Genomic DNA, 13,987 nt, shown 5'->3' on the forward strand with positions numbered 1-13,987 from the left:
GGTAAAACCAATGGGGATAGTAATTCTATCCCAACTTCCTTCCAGTTCTATTACTAAAGACCTTGTTTGTTCTTAATTTTGCACAAGACAATCAATTTTGCTCTTGAAATAGAAATGGGTTGTAAAGAAAACTTTAATTATAGTGATTTCATTTTTTAAGCAAAGAGGGAGAAAGAAGGCTCACAATTCATTTAGATGAAACATTTTTAACTTTATTTTGTGTATAATTGCTGATCTGTTCAACTGAAATAATTATATGCATTCCATAGTCATTGGATCAGCATAATGAATTAAGTACAACCACTAGTATCCCAGCTATCACACACTGATTTAAGAAAATCTTTTCCTCCACATGACCATGTTGTTCACCAAGACTGTTATTTTACTAATCCTTATGATCCAAACAATGCTCTGTTCGTGTTCCAGCACACAGCGGGCGGGAAGATGGATTTGTTAAGCTGAGTGGGTTTAGCCCTCTTTTATGTGTTCATTCAATTTTATGTTCATTTACTTGTTGTACACATATGGTGATAGAAACTGCTAAAGCAGTAACAGTTATCCTGCAAACAAGGCAGCATGTTGGAACAGATGCAAGACTTCCAATATTTCTTTTGGAAGTTTTGCGACTAAAGACACATTCCTCCTTATAGGTCTGAGGCTTTATCCCATAGATTTCCATAATTGTTTCAAAAGATATTCACAAATTTCGGTCCATAAGAGAGAATCAGCAGCAACTTTTACAGACAAAAGTTATGGCAATGACATCAAATCTCCGGTAGCTTTAAAATGATGCAATTGCTTTCCAAAACTATGTAAGTGTGAAATATCCTTTTCCCATCAGAACAGTGCAAATTATATTGCTTACTACCCTTGGAATAATTAAATTTTAAAGCTGTTTTAGATGGCATGTTACCTTGATTCTAAAAGAGTCAGGAGAAGAAGAGAATACTAGCCAGTCTAAAATTGTTAATCAAGGCTATGTGGTAGGAAAGAACCATATCTGGTATTCCGCTCACATGGTTGTGTAGGAGGCTGGCTTCTGTTTTCAGTCGCTGTACCATATCATGTGCTAAACATCATGAATAATTAAGAAAATAAGTGGTATAATAAGCCTAAAGAGGAAAATGCATATTGCATTAGAATAGATGAAGCATTTTAAGATTTTATCATTGACACGTGTATAAACGCTTCAGTAAAATATTGCAGTTCAGGGGAGTGGGAAATCTATTTCTCCAAAGGGCTTTTCTCCCCTTATTTAGGCATTTGACATACAGTGATGGGTTCACTGAAACTGCCTCTTTTACACATTAAGCCTTCTGAAAGGCTTCCATTTTTTTCCTCCTAGAGGCTATTTGTTTCATGACAGCATTGTCTACATTCCTCACAAAAATGCAGGCATTTGTCCTTGTGCTAAATGCTGACATCCTCTGATAAGAAGAAAGCTAAAAGGGGGAAGAATTGAAGGTCAACATGTTTATTTTGCTCTCAAGTGAATACAGTAGATAAATACTTTTCAGTGACTGCCTACTTGCTACAATATAAAGTTTACAGATGCACTGGGATGAACATCTACATTACCATTACTCTGAAGAGAAAAGTAAACCTCAACTGCAAAAGCTCCCTGCTAAACACAAAGCAAGAAGTAAATGCTGTGTATTATTGTTCTCACTCCATCTTCTTCTCCTTCTTTTCTTGTTCAGGTTAATTTAAAATTTCAGTTCATTGCAGAAAATCAAAACAGTTGTCAATCAGGTTCCAAAGGTATAAATCAGCCTAAAGGGTTGAATAAATGAATGAATGAAACATATTCAGTAGCACATGTGAAATGTCGATATATAGCTCCGCTTTTTTTAGTAGAATGCTCAGATGAGCTGATGACTCGACTCCTCCACCACTCCCAGCCTGCAAACTTTGTGTACAAAATTGCCATCGACTTTTTACATGGAATTAAGAAAACATGTAGACATTGTTAGCCTCTTGTTGCTCTACGTATTTTTCAATCTTGTGTGTATGAAAAGTGATTTGTCTTGGATCCAGTACATTTTTGGAACTCCAAACAAGTGCAGTAAAAGCACAAAAGTAAAAGTAGTATTTTTGAGTCTCAGAATGCCTTGATTAGAAAGGGACATGAAATCTTTCTCTACAAACCATTTTAAAGAACCGAAATTGCCTGTACAAATGAAAGGCGTGAATGAGGAAAGCAAAAGACAGGACGAGAGAGCAAGAAAAGGAGCTAGATGAAAAGATATATCTAGTCAAATGTTAAGTAAGTGCCAATGATTTGGTGTAAGCTGTCCTATGAAGTACAAAGTCTGTAAAGTTGAGGATAACAAAGTTCAGACAACTTCACAGTGAAATAAAATGTCAGCTATGCTTGTAACACCTTTTAGATCTGAGGTTGGCACTATATTACTTCCTTTTTTTCTCCCATTCCCTCCCTCTGCCACTGAGATCTAGGAAACCAACGTACCACTACTATAAGAAGCACAGCATAAATCTCCAGTTAAGTTAGGATAATTTCTATCAACAGACTTATTTAAATGGTTAGAACACTGGTTAGACTAAAAGACTCCACTGGGAGAATTATGACTTTCAAAAACAAAGCTAAATATAAGATTGGACTCAAAATAGAATTGGAACCAGAGACAGCTGATGCATGTTCAGTATTTTGGTGTTGAACATTGCTTTACAAGACTTTGATTTTAGATACACATTGCTGAAAGTTGAGGCAGTAAACTTCATAGTGTAGAAGTATGCACTTTTTGCTTGTTTGGTAATTTATTAACTTGCATGGGATTGCATTAGGATATTGCAGCAATTTTTCTCATCATCTATGCAGAAAAAATCCTGATGGGTGCTGTAAATGTGTATTTTTATTACTATATATCTACAGAATTGCCCACATTACTACTATTAACATTACCAACAATCATTCCTAGGTAGGAAATAGCATCCCTTTTTCTTTCGTTTCCTGTGAGTATCATACTGTCTTTAATTATGTGACTACATACTATATTTTCCATGGAACTACAGCCTCATTCAGATTGCTTAATGGAGAACTATTTATATTTTAATTTCTCTTCATTTTTCTGTACCTAGTCTAATGCCTTATTTACAACACACTGTATAAATCTTGGCCTGGGTACAAGGTTCATGGGTACTTTTGTACTTATGAAATAGTTAATTGGAAAAGAGAGATCAACCTGACCACAGTTACTGGAGAGAAACCTGTAACTGTCTGCTGTATGGAAGTGTCTGATGTCATACAAGTTGAGATAAACAGTAGATACCAACTTTATATGGAAATTAGTGTCATATATAAAATCTATATTGACCCTAAGGACTGTGGAGGAACATATGGGCTTTACTAGTAAATAAGCTAGTGCCTGAGAACATTCCTACAACCTGAAAAATGGTTGCCTGCAATTGTAAACCAATCCTTGGCATTCCTTTCCACAATGCTTCTTGGACAGGATTTAGATGTTTGAACATCCACATGGCCTTTCATGCAGCCATACTGCTTTAGAGGCTAAGAGAATTTATTCACATAGATGTGAACTGTCCTGTGCTAGCTGGCTTCATTGTGTAGGTACAGTCCTGGGTACATTTTAATTTATCGATATAGACACAGCCTTAGTCTCCCTCCATCATCACTTTGTAGATTTTTAAAACTCCTGCAAGCTTCTGTATTACAAAATCATCCCTCCGTCCTATAGATTTCTATTTAAAGTCAGCATCATGAGAAACAGATAGGAAAATGTGAAAGAGTTGATAAAGGTGAATAACCAGATTTTTTAGTTCTTTTATTGGATGCTGGTGTGAAACAGATGCATTCTTTCTCTGCACTGTTTGTGATGACCACAAGCTAGAAGAGGTACCTAGAAGATCTGTTATTTCTTGATGGTATCCTGGATGCTGAACAATAGCTTTGAAAGGCTACAAACAAAGGCTGTGTTGATATTAGCAATCAGTATGGCTCAACAAGAGCAAACCTTTAGAGTGCCCAATGTCCACATCATACATGTTTTGGGGTTTTTACTTCAGACTAGTTCTAACCTGGCTTTGTGACCTGAATGCCCATTCATGGTTAGAGTACCCGAGGTATTCCTGAATCCTCATGCACATTTTCTAGTTTAGTTTCATATATAAGGAATCCAGCTTGCAGAGTGAGTGGGGTCTAGTGGAAGTTTGCTCCTAATCCAAGCTGAAACTCTAATGTAGAGTTAGAAACTCTACATTTAGTAGTTAGTTAGAAATGAGAGATTAGAAACTCTAATCCAGAGCACATCAACCTGGCAACTATAAGGGCTTAAATTCAATTTCATTAAAATAAGCATAATAAGCATCCTTGAAAACTCAATATGAAGTAGCAAGCCTACTACAGAATATGAAAATCAGTTTAGAGTAGTTTATGGTCAGCGCTGTGTTAGTCAGCAGAGATTGTGGCACATGCATGACATCATCTGCAAAACTCCGTAGTGTCCAAAGAGAGCATCAGACAAAGCAGGGAGTCTTCAGCTTGGACAGACTCTGATTGCTAGCATATGACAGTGAGAGCAGAAAACCCCTCAAAGTAGTTCATTGAGAACAGGCATTGATGAAATGTTCTTAGCTGTGAGCTTTCTCTATGAAGATATGGGCAGCAGCAAACATTAGAGGGGATCAGAAGCTAGGAGTTGCTCATAGCTTATGTTTCACGGCTATTTTCAACTTTGCAACACATCTGAAAGGGTGACAATTCAGGTCGGTCTTCTTCCAATTGATGGAAAACTAAGAACCAGAGAAAATAACTAGCAAAATTCCATTTATGGAAATAACTTGACCAACTCAACTTTTTTTTCTCCAGAGTACTACATTTTAATATGGCACTTATTTACTTAAATATTCAGCCAGAACTCCCGATGAATTCCACTGCAGAGAGAAGTATTAATCACTTCTGATAATCAGACTTCAATGTCTCATATCAGATACCCTGAAAATGAAAAATATGTGATGGATGACCTCATGTGGGAAGTTTACCTTAACTGTCTTGTTTGGCATGTGTTTTATCACATAGGAATTTCCTTTGCTTCTGGTGTGAAAGAACACCTACCTTTTTTACCTCACACTTCATTTTCTGCAGTTAATGAGTCAGAAATTTTACAGCCAACGAGTTTCTTTTCTATCCAACCCTCACTCATCCCTACATAGATCTCCTTTTGCATTTTATAACGTAGAGTTTCTATAGTGGGAAGAAAAAGAAAGAAAGAAAAAAAGATGAGATTATCACACATGGGCTAATTTAAAACAATGAAGACAGTTTTGTTAAATTTGCAATATTTGTATTCTCTCACTCTGGGGTGTTTGAATATATGAGTGCATAATTTTTTAAAAAATGCCACAAAACAAAACCCTTTCATGTGACTTCATATCAACAACTGTGTTCCTCATCAAAAGTGTTAGATTTACTGCACAGACCTCTGCCACTGAATATATTAAATAAATGGTAGTTAAAGTAGGTTATCATCAACTCTGTAGACCTGTTAGATAAGATTTACATTTGACTAGTGGATTTCACAGATTATTTTGTCACAGTACTGGAGTGCTGAGACTGGGAAGCTTTGTATAGTGATTAGAAGCTCTTTTGTGTGTTTTCTCACAGATGATCTAGTCTTGCTTCATTCCCTCCAATTTAACACTTGCCCTGGGAACTGCTCTGCCCTGTGTGGCACTTTGCAGTCGTCATTCCACTATAGCTCCCTTTATGAGAGTGCAGTGTCCACTGCACAGTCATCTCACCTGCTTTTCATCTGCTTGCTTTACAAGGCGTGCCTCTTTTCCACTCTTTCCTACTCCAACACCTGTCCAACTTTTTCAGCTATACTTTTCCATGTTTCTTATCCACAGGACCAATCTATCTCTCCAAGTTTCTTGATCAGTTTCAGTCTCACCTCCAATTCTACCTAATTCCCCGTGAAGTATTCCCCAAGCCCCAAACTCCTAAAAGACTTTCCATGGAGCACAAAACCGCAGCTTGAGTGGTAAAAGTTTGGCAGTGTTGAAACCAACTCAGAAGAGAAACTTAAACAGTAAAAAAAACATTGTTCCCAATACTGCAATATTGCATTAAAGAGAAACAGAAATGTGTGTTGCTTCTAAAATGAACATTTTCCTTAATGGCACTATTTTAAAAATATCTTCCATTAATAAGGTTTCAAGCATAATTCTGGAGAATGCCGCATACCTGAAGCTCCCAATAGCATAAATAAATGAACATTATGGTACTAAGAACATCATAACAACCAGAACTAAACCTAACTTTCAGTGCCTGCTTATGTGTAGCTATATGCAAGAGTATCTCCTCTTGCCCCTCACTCTCAGGTTCAACAGCTTTGCTCTTTTCTATGTCTCTGTTTATTATGGTCACTCTTTGTTTTAAACCTAGGTTATAATATGCTGGGGGTTTTTTTGTCGACTTTGCAGCTGTTATAATTTCTGTTTCCATGCCATGTTATTCTTTTTTTTTTTACAAAGTCATATAGAGCCCTATAGGGCTTTTTCTTTTCTTTTTTTTTTTTTTTTTTTGGTGTATATAAATCCTTGATTACCTAGGAGGCAATCAATCAGTCTCACCTGTTGTTATTTGACAGCTAAAGTAGGATCTTATCAGATAACAATACATGTGACTTGAAAACTGATTGATACAGAAAACAAAAATAAGAATGAATGCAAAGCTCTCCTCTTAGCAGCATGCAGATGCTGCAAGAATGGGGACCTTTGTTCAGAAAACCCAGGAAAACTTTGAAATAAAACAGAAACTTTGCAGGACTGATGCAATAAAGTAGTTAGTCAACTACATATTGGTTTTCTTCATGTGTAAAAAGCTCTAAAGGCTTGATGAGTAATCCTTGCTTTCTGAAAACTGCTTAATAGGCTGTGTTTCAGAGAGTCATTAACCTTATCCAAGCTGCAGAAAGTGACCTCTAACTCTAGAAAGTCCTAATAGAAGAGGCTCTATGCCAAGTCTTATTCATATATCCTGGAAAAAAATCTAGTCCTTAACTTTAATCACATACAAATGTTACAAAGAAGTGCAAATGAAGTCATCAGCTGTACAGTTTACCATGATATGTATTGGACAAGTGCAGTTAAAATACATACGTGGATTTTGTAGGCATGAAGTTTAGAAGCCCCTCTGAGAATGCACTTCCTCTTTTTAGATACATTTAAAATCTGAAAGTCAGCAAAAACATGAAGTGTTCATCATGTATAACATCACCTGCCATTATATGTTTCAGGTGTTGCTGGCACAGGAAGTCTGCAGAGAATTAGGGCTTTATTTTTCAAAAGTAAACAGCAGGTTTTCACCTGTGTTTCTGGCCTCACTGTTGTGAGGCTCAGTTTTGCTAGCATATCAGTTGCAAATCCAGAATTCTTCTAATGAGCTTGAAATGTGTTTGTTGAAACTGACCCAGGGGCCATAATTGGAAGCAATGTGTAATTTAAAGGGAAAAATTCATTAACTGAGCCAAATCAGAAAAGAGTCTTGGAGAAGAAGATTGTTATTTTTTTTGAATATAAATATGAAACTTCTTGGAGATTGGGGCATTAGTAAATCCAAGGAGATGGCTTAGAAGGTGGAAGATTATCCAAGTTGCTGGAAAAAATTGCTTTACACATGGTTTTGCAATATATCACAGAGATGTCAGCAAAATATATGTGATATGTGTATGCAGTAGTGCATTTCTGAACAAAGATTTTCTCTCATTTCAGTACGTAAAACAAGAAAAAGGAGCTGAAATGTGATAAATATAAGTCTGGATACTAGATATTGACAGCATAGTATGTGTAAATTAATTCTTCAGAGCTACAAATCTAGGATCTGACCTCTTCATTTTTAAACTTTGTGCATGCACACCATGCTTCAGAAAACTAGCTTTACGTTAAACAAATAGGCCGTGAAAAAATCTGTGAAAGCAGGTAGAAATATAGCAGCTGATCCATTGGCTTGATTTGCCTGCAAGTGCAATACTGTTTAACACCGATCCAGTTTGCTGTACTTATTCATAGGCTGCAGCAATGGTTCCCTTAACTAAAGCATTAGAGTTAAGTCACATCTGTGGCTGAGCTATGGTAGACAGAGCATATGCAGGCAGACTACACTCACAACAGCATATCTTTGCTACAGGCAACTTTATTTGGCTCTGAGTGCTCTGCCACTCTGTGTCGGGAAGCTGGTAAATACTGGTGTTTGCGTGTCCATGCTCAACTCCTACTACAATGTTCAGGCTGAAACAGCTGCACTGGATAAATCATGATGTGCCTTTTTAGATAAGCTACCAATTGGTCTGGCTACTCTCCCACCCCTCTGCACTAGTATAACTCAGATAGAGAAGATGCATCTTTCTGCAAGTTTTGACTCATTGGAGTAGATTGAGTTGGATGGTGCAGTTAATTCTTCGCCTAAGATTTTTACTTTTAAAATGATGTATGAGATGCTCTTACAAATCTCAAAAAGTATTTTATGAATCAGTAAGCAACAATGTTAATGAAAGGCAATGAAGTCATTAATTGTATTCCAAAAATATTCAGGGATTTCAAAGTAATATCCTATGACTGCTTGAGGAAACTGAAAACATTTCAAGAATACAGCTTTAAGAATTGTAGGTGATTTACATAAATTGTGATGGCCAAGGTTACTTTTTAAAGCCAAATTTTGTCAATGTGCACATGCTCTCTCTTTGTCTCTCTCCCTCTCCTTTCCTCCCCACCCAAAGGGGAATTGCTTCCACGGTTAGGCATAGCTCCCTGGTCTGTAGTGAATAAGGATCTTTTGGAAGGGAATTTATGAGGATAAAATAAACCTAAGTGGTCAATCTTCATTTTGTTTGATTGATAGTCTCTCTTTATTCTACATGAAAAGGAAGAAGATTTGAAGAAAATAATGTTGGAGGATTTCAGGCTGCCAAAGAAGTCTTTTAGAAGAGAAGAGTGAAAAACACTGGAGTAAAGGGGCAATTGAAAAGACTTATAGAGGTGTCAGGTTAGGTCACAATGGACATCTTTGGTGAGTTTATTTGTGTAAGCCCCGGTGGAAAACATCATAAATTTCCCTTGGATAGAAAGGCTGCCTGGGTTTCCCTGTGGCCTGCAGAGTTTTCTTTCTTATTTCATATTTCACATATGATGTGTGGTCACCACACCACTTCATCAGTCGTTTGTCCTGCTGAGAAACATATCTCACCACAATAACTTGAACTGCATTTTGGATGCATTATGAACGTTTAGTTGGAAAGCTGGAGAAATCCTATAAGTTTTGAAAAATAATTTAAGAACATCACACAAAGTCCAGACTTGCCTGCTCTTAGAAAAGATTCTTGCCATCACACAATCAAAATGGGAAATCATTTCTCACCTTGTAAAAGTCAAAGGCAGCCTCTGCATTTTCATTGTTCTGTTGCAATCCGAATATTATTCTTCCATTCTCTAACTCTTTCTCATCACTATGTGATCAAAGTATTGCCTGAAAAGGAAAGGTTAGATTTATCAATCAAAGTTTGCTACCAGCACTCAAAATAATTGAACCCTCAGGAGAAACAAGCCCTGTGTATTTTTTTTGTTGTTGTTTCAATATCTCCATAAAAAGTCATTTCAATATGTTTGGTTCTGTGGCAGGAGGTTTTATGAAGTGTTTATCTTTTTCACAGTTCCAGACAGCGAAGGTGAGATATATATATATATTTGCTGTTTTAGTGCCAACAAAACTTTTCCACAGAATCCCAAGCCTCTCCGCATGTTAAAGGAGATCATTAGAAGAGGTCAAATTAGTTTTTTTGTTTGCTTGTTTGCTTTTAATGGAATTCTGTCCAGAATCTAATTTTGCTGTCCAAAAAGAGCAGAGAGTGGATCTGACAACACAGTGGGGGACTGTGTTTCCTAGTCAGGGACTCTTGTGCTAGACAACATGCAGCAGATTTCCACAGTTGCTAGAGTAATGCCTGTGGCTTACCAAACATGCTGCTCAACCACAGCCCTAAAGTAGATTCTTAAAATTAAACCTAACTTGAAAACAGTTGTAATAAACAAAAAGCCACCAGAAGGTGTATGATTAGATACTTCACAGCTATGTGAATGACGATACTGCTTACTGGACTGTGCATCTCCCTGAGAAGATTTGTAGGTTTTGGTGGACATCTTTAGTGAGTTTGCTTAGTATTTAAGAAACCAGAGATACCTGTAAATAATGCAGAGTCTTATGCACAAAAAAACTCTGGAACAGGCTCTGAAACCTGAGTTACATAAAGTAATGATCCAGGAGCACACTGTCAAAAACACTATTAAATAGCATAGGTTGCTGAGAGCAGCAGAGGCTGTGCACACTACACTGGCTACATCTGCAATACAGAACGCAGTTCATACACTTCCAGTAGGTCTTTGCCAAAAAGATTCCTGCTGGAGTTAGTGGAATTTTTTCCATTGATTTCAGTGGATTTGGATATGGCCCTTATGGGACCCTAAAAAATTTAGGACATTGCTATTTTAGAAACCCATTGTGATCAAAAGGAATTCTTACCTGTCAGCATTTCTCCATGAAAAGCCCCCTTCTCCATAACCACATTCAGCAGGTATCAGGCATAATCGACTGCTTGCAAACTTCACGATGCAATGCCACAATCACCCCTTTGGGCATGCACCTCTCAGCCATTAGCTGAGCCATTGGCTTACCTTGAGCAGGACACTGCCAGGACACAAAGCAAAACGTTAGACTTTTTGGTCCACAAAATTCCTTATGCGAAGTTGAGTTTGGAGATCAATTGACTATCATTCAAATTGGCTCACTTTTTGTTTATTACTTACTATTAAAATTATAAGTCACTCAGAAATTGGTGTACTCAGCAGCAGCCCTCACTTGCATGCATGACTCTTATTCAGCTTGTGAGACACCTATTCTTAAAAGTGATGATCTTATTGCTTAAATGTTTTAATTAGAACTTTAGCTGACAGTGTATTTTGTATACAAGGGCCAGTCATTCACCTCCTGTATGTTTTCTGGCTGTATTTATTTCTCATAAGGCAGTATGTCATTTTTCCCCCCTCCTAAGCTCATATTGCTTTTGGTAGTCACAGGTAAGCTTGAATCTGATTAGCCATTTAGCTTCAGCCAGCTGCATCTACACTGTAATCCCCAGACTGGCTCTGCAACAAGGTAGTAACATCCATATTGCACTTTGGCAGGAGCAAACATAATTGTCCCATGCACTGTTGCGGCCATGTAAACATTTCCCAATGGGTTTTAAATCTTTATTTCAGTTCATCATGTGCATTAGAAATATCTGAACAGATAGGTCAATTTAGGTAATGCAACTTTACAGGGAAAAGAACAGTGCTAGAACAGGGCATAGTGTTGCAGAAATTATTTTTCTTTAAGCATTTGTAAACATTTTTAAATAAAAAATACCACTTTGTTCAAACTTTTAAAGTTTATTTTACTAAAAAACTTGTGAATGTTTTTTGTATTTCAGATAGTGAAAAGTTTTGCCAAAAATAGTTTCTTGCCAATAAAAGTTACGACTTTCATTAAAAACTCAAAATTCAAGAAAAAATCTGATTTTTCAAATTACCGAGACAGAATTCAGGAAATATTATTTTTACCATGGGTGGCCTATGCAGCACCTTTTAGGTGTTTCAAGTGTGCGTTGCCCACCAATGTCTTTTTAATGGTAGCAGAGCAAAACGGAGTGGTACATTTAGGGCCAAATTACTTCTATCAATTAAAAAGCCTAAAAGAGTTCCTGAAGAAACCATAAGTCACATGATTCAGACTCATTCTATTTCTGATAACGCGTTGCTCCTTTGCTTCTGGTTGTTAAAAAAAATTGCAAAATTTGACAAAAGTTTATTGAAAAAAATCCTTTCAAAGTGAATTCTTTAAATCCATTATAAATTCCATGAAAGTATAAAACAGAGTCAATGTTTTTAATGGGGATATCACAGTTCCCTTAACCAAAAAAAAAATCAAAACCAAATGTTTTTGAAGATTTAAATAAAGCTGAGATACAAATGTAGATGCATTTTCAGATTGTTAAACTCCTCGATTAAAAAATTGTTTTTTGTGGATAAGTAAATTCATTACCGCTGAATTTAGAAGTCAAATTCCACTCAGCTACCATGAGTTTGTCTGAAGTTTACTGCAGACTGCTGTAGAACTTACACAGGACATGCTAAATCTTGTATAGAGGTTACTTTAAAGGGCTGAATTGTGGGTTTTGCGGCAATATTGCTTCAAATAAAAACCACAGTGACTTTTTTATGACAGGATTTGTTGCCATAAACCTTCATAATCATTTTCTGCTGGGTGACATACCAGCAGCCAGCGGTATACATGTACTGAGGATTATGTACACATACAGTACTCAAATGACTTACCTGTAGCCATTCATTAAATATGTTCTATCAATAAAAAACTTATACTTTTTGTGTTTCACTGCATAACATAATTTATATAAAACGCACCTGAGCTGGAGCGCTGTCTGTTTTTCTGTGGTGATTTTTCTCTGCATCTGCCGCTTTTGTGGAGAAGGGCAATGCTCATCTTCAGCATTTGATGAGGTGCAATACAATTCACCAAGTGAAAGAAACTACCAGCAGGGTCAACGCCACCATTTCAGCAGAGTGCAAATGCATTTTGAGAATCTGTAGTTTTTATAATGTTGTACTGCTTATTCCACAGAACAACCTCCCCTCACTTCTCAAAATAAAACCCCTTTTCAACAACCAAAAAAATCTACGCTGTGTTTTTATGAAGGCAGTAGCCGGGGATATAGGGGAAGGAAAAGGGAGGAAATCATGTATAGGGAATTTTCATTCTTCCTCACCATACTTAACAGTGTTGATCTATCTATTTCCCTGGGAAAGCCTACACAATGAGCTTTGTGGGAGCAAAAAAATAAATCAATAAAAATCTTGCATATTTCACAGTATATATGCCCACTTCCAGCTTCACGCTTTTGTTTGTTTGTGCAGGTCCAGAAGGACTTGCATTTTTTGGGTGGAATAAAGTGGTAAAAATGTTACAAAAATTCTATAACTTGCCTCCTCCTGTGTGAATACTTCAAAAAGCCAGGATAAACACTTCCCTGGTGAGATTTCAACACCTGTTTCCAGGAAATACAAATTCCTGAATTCATACATGATAGCTTGAAAAGGATTTTATCTGATATGACAGCTGAGAACCTGAACTGTCTTACTGCACTTGCTGCTGGCTGCCACGTGGACTAATTGGGGATGAGAGTTTGCAGCACAACTGCCCCTTCTGCTTTTGAACTCAAGTGTCAAAATGGATGTTTTCATTGTCAAGGAATAAACATAAAAATATCCAAACGTCGGAAAAAGCTATTGGTATTAATTTGTCTAGATTTTAAAAGCAGCTCACTGAACAGTCAAATTAAAGTGCCAAGCTAACTCACCCATTTACTGAGAAGTACTGCAGGTGAATGGGCCAATTTGACATAATCAGATAAACATGCTGCAGGAAATCTCTTTAACCTCTGTGCTAAAGGAACTGAAGACTAGAAATGATGAAGTAGATCTTTAAGAATTGATAGTAACACCCTGATCTGCTAAATAATATTAATACTTAACCAGCTCCATCCCACTTTCTAAGCTGTTAAATATTTCACAGGCATCAGGGAATATGTCATGTTTACTCAGCAAAAGCACTCCCACCAACGTTATTTTTCATAAATTAATAAATAAAAAATTACTAAGTTCTAGTCCGCTCCAGCCTTAAAACAACCCTAAGGACCAGTATTTTGGTGTGATTTCATGTGCCATAAAAACAGAGAATATATAATCCTTTTCACTTCACACCATTAAAAATATCCCACAGTTCTCCCATTGCTTTCCATAACATGTTCTTCCTTGTGCCAGTTTTCATTTTACATACTATCTTGCATCAGAAATATGGATACTTATCAAATCAGTACAGTTTTGTCTGTTTTATAAGGGT

General features: G+C 36.8%; 1 long non-coding RNA gene across 1 annotated transcript; it reads right to left on the minus strand.

Moving 5' to 3' along the window:
* Positions 1 to 284: 284 nt before the first annotated feature.
* Positions 285 to 13,465, minus strand: LOC135324953 (uncharacterized). The gene is made up of 5 exons (XR_010386175.1): positions 12,493 to 13,465; positions 10,553 to 10,717; positions 9,395 to 9,502; positions 5,093 to 5,221; positions 285 to 1,773 (listed from the first exon to the last, which is right to left on the minus strand). It is a non-coding gene; the product is annotated as an uncharacterized LOC135324953 (long non-coding RNA).
* Between the last annotated feature and the right edge of the window lie 522 nt (positions 13,466 to 13,987).

This window comes from Dromaius novaehollandiae, chromosome Z, assembly GCF_036370855.1.
Source record: "Dromaius novaehollandiae isolate bDroNov1 chromosome Z, bDroNov1.hap1, whole genome shotgun sequence".
NCBI lineage: Eukaryota > Metazoa > Chordata > Aves > Casuariiformes > Dromaiidae > Dromaius > Dromaius novaehollandiae.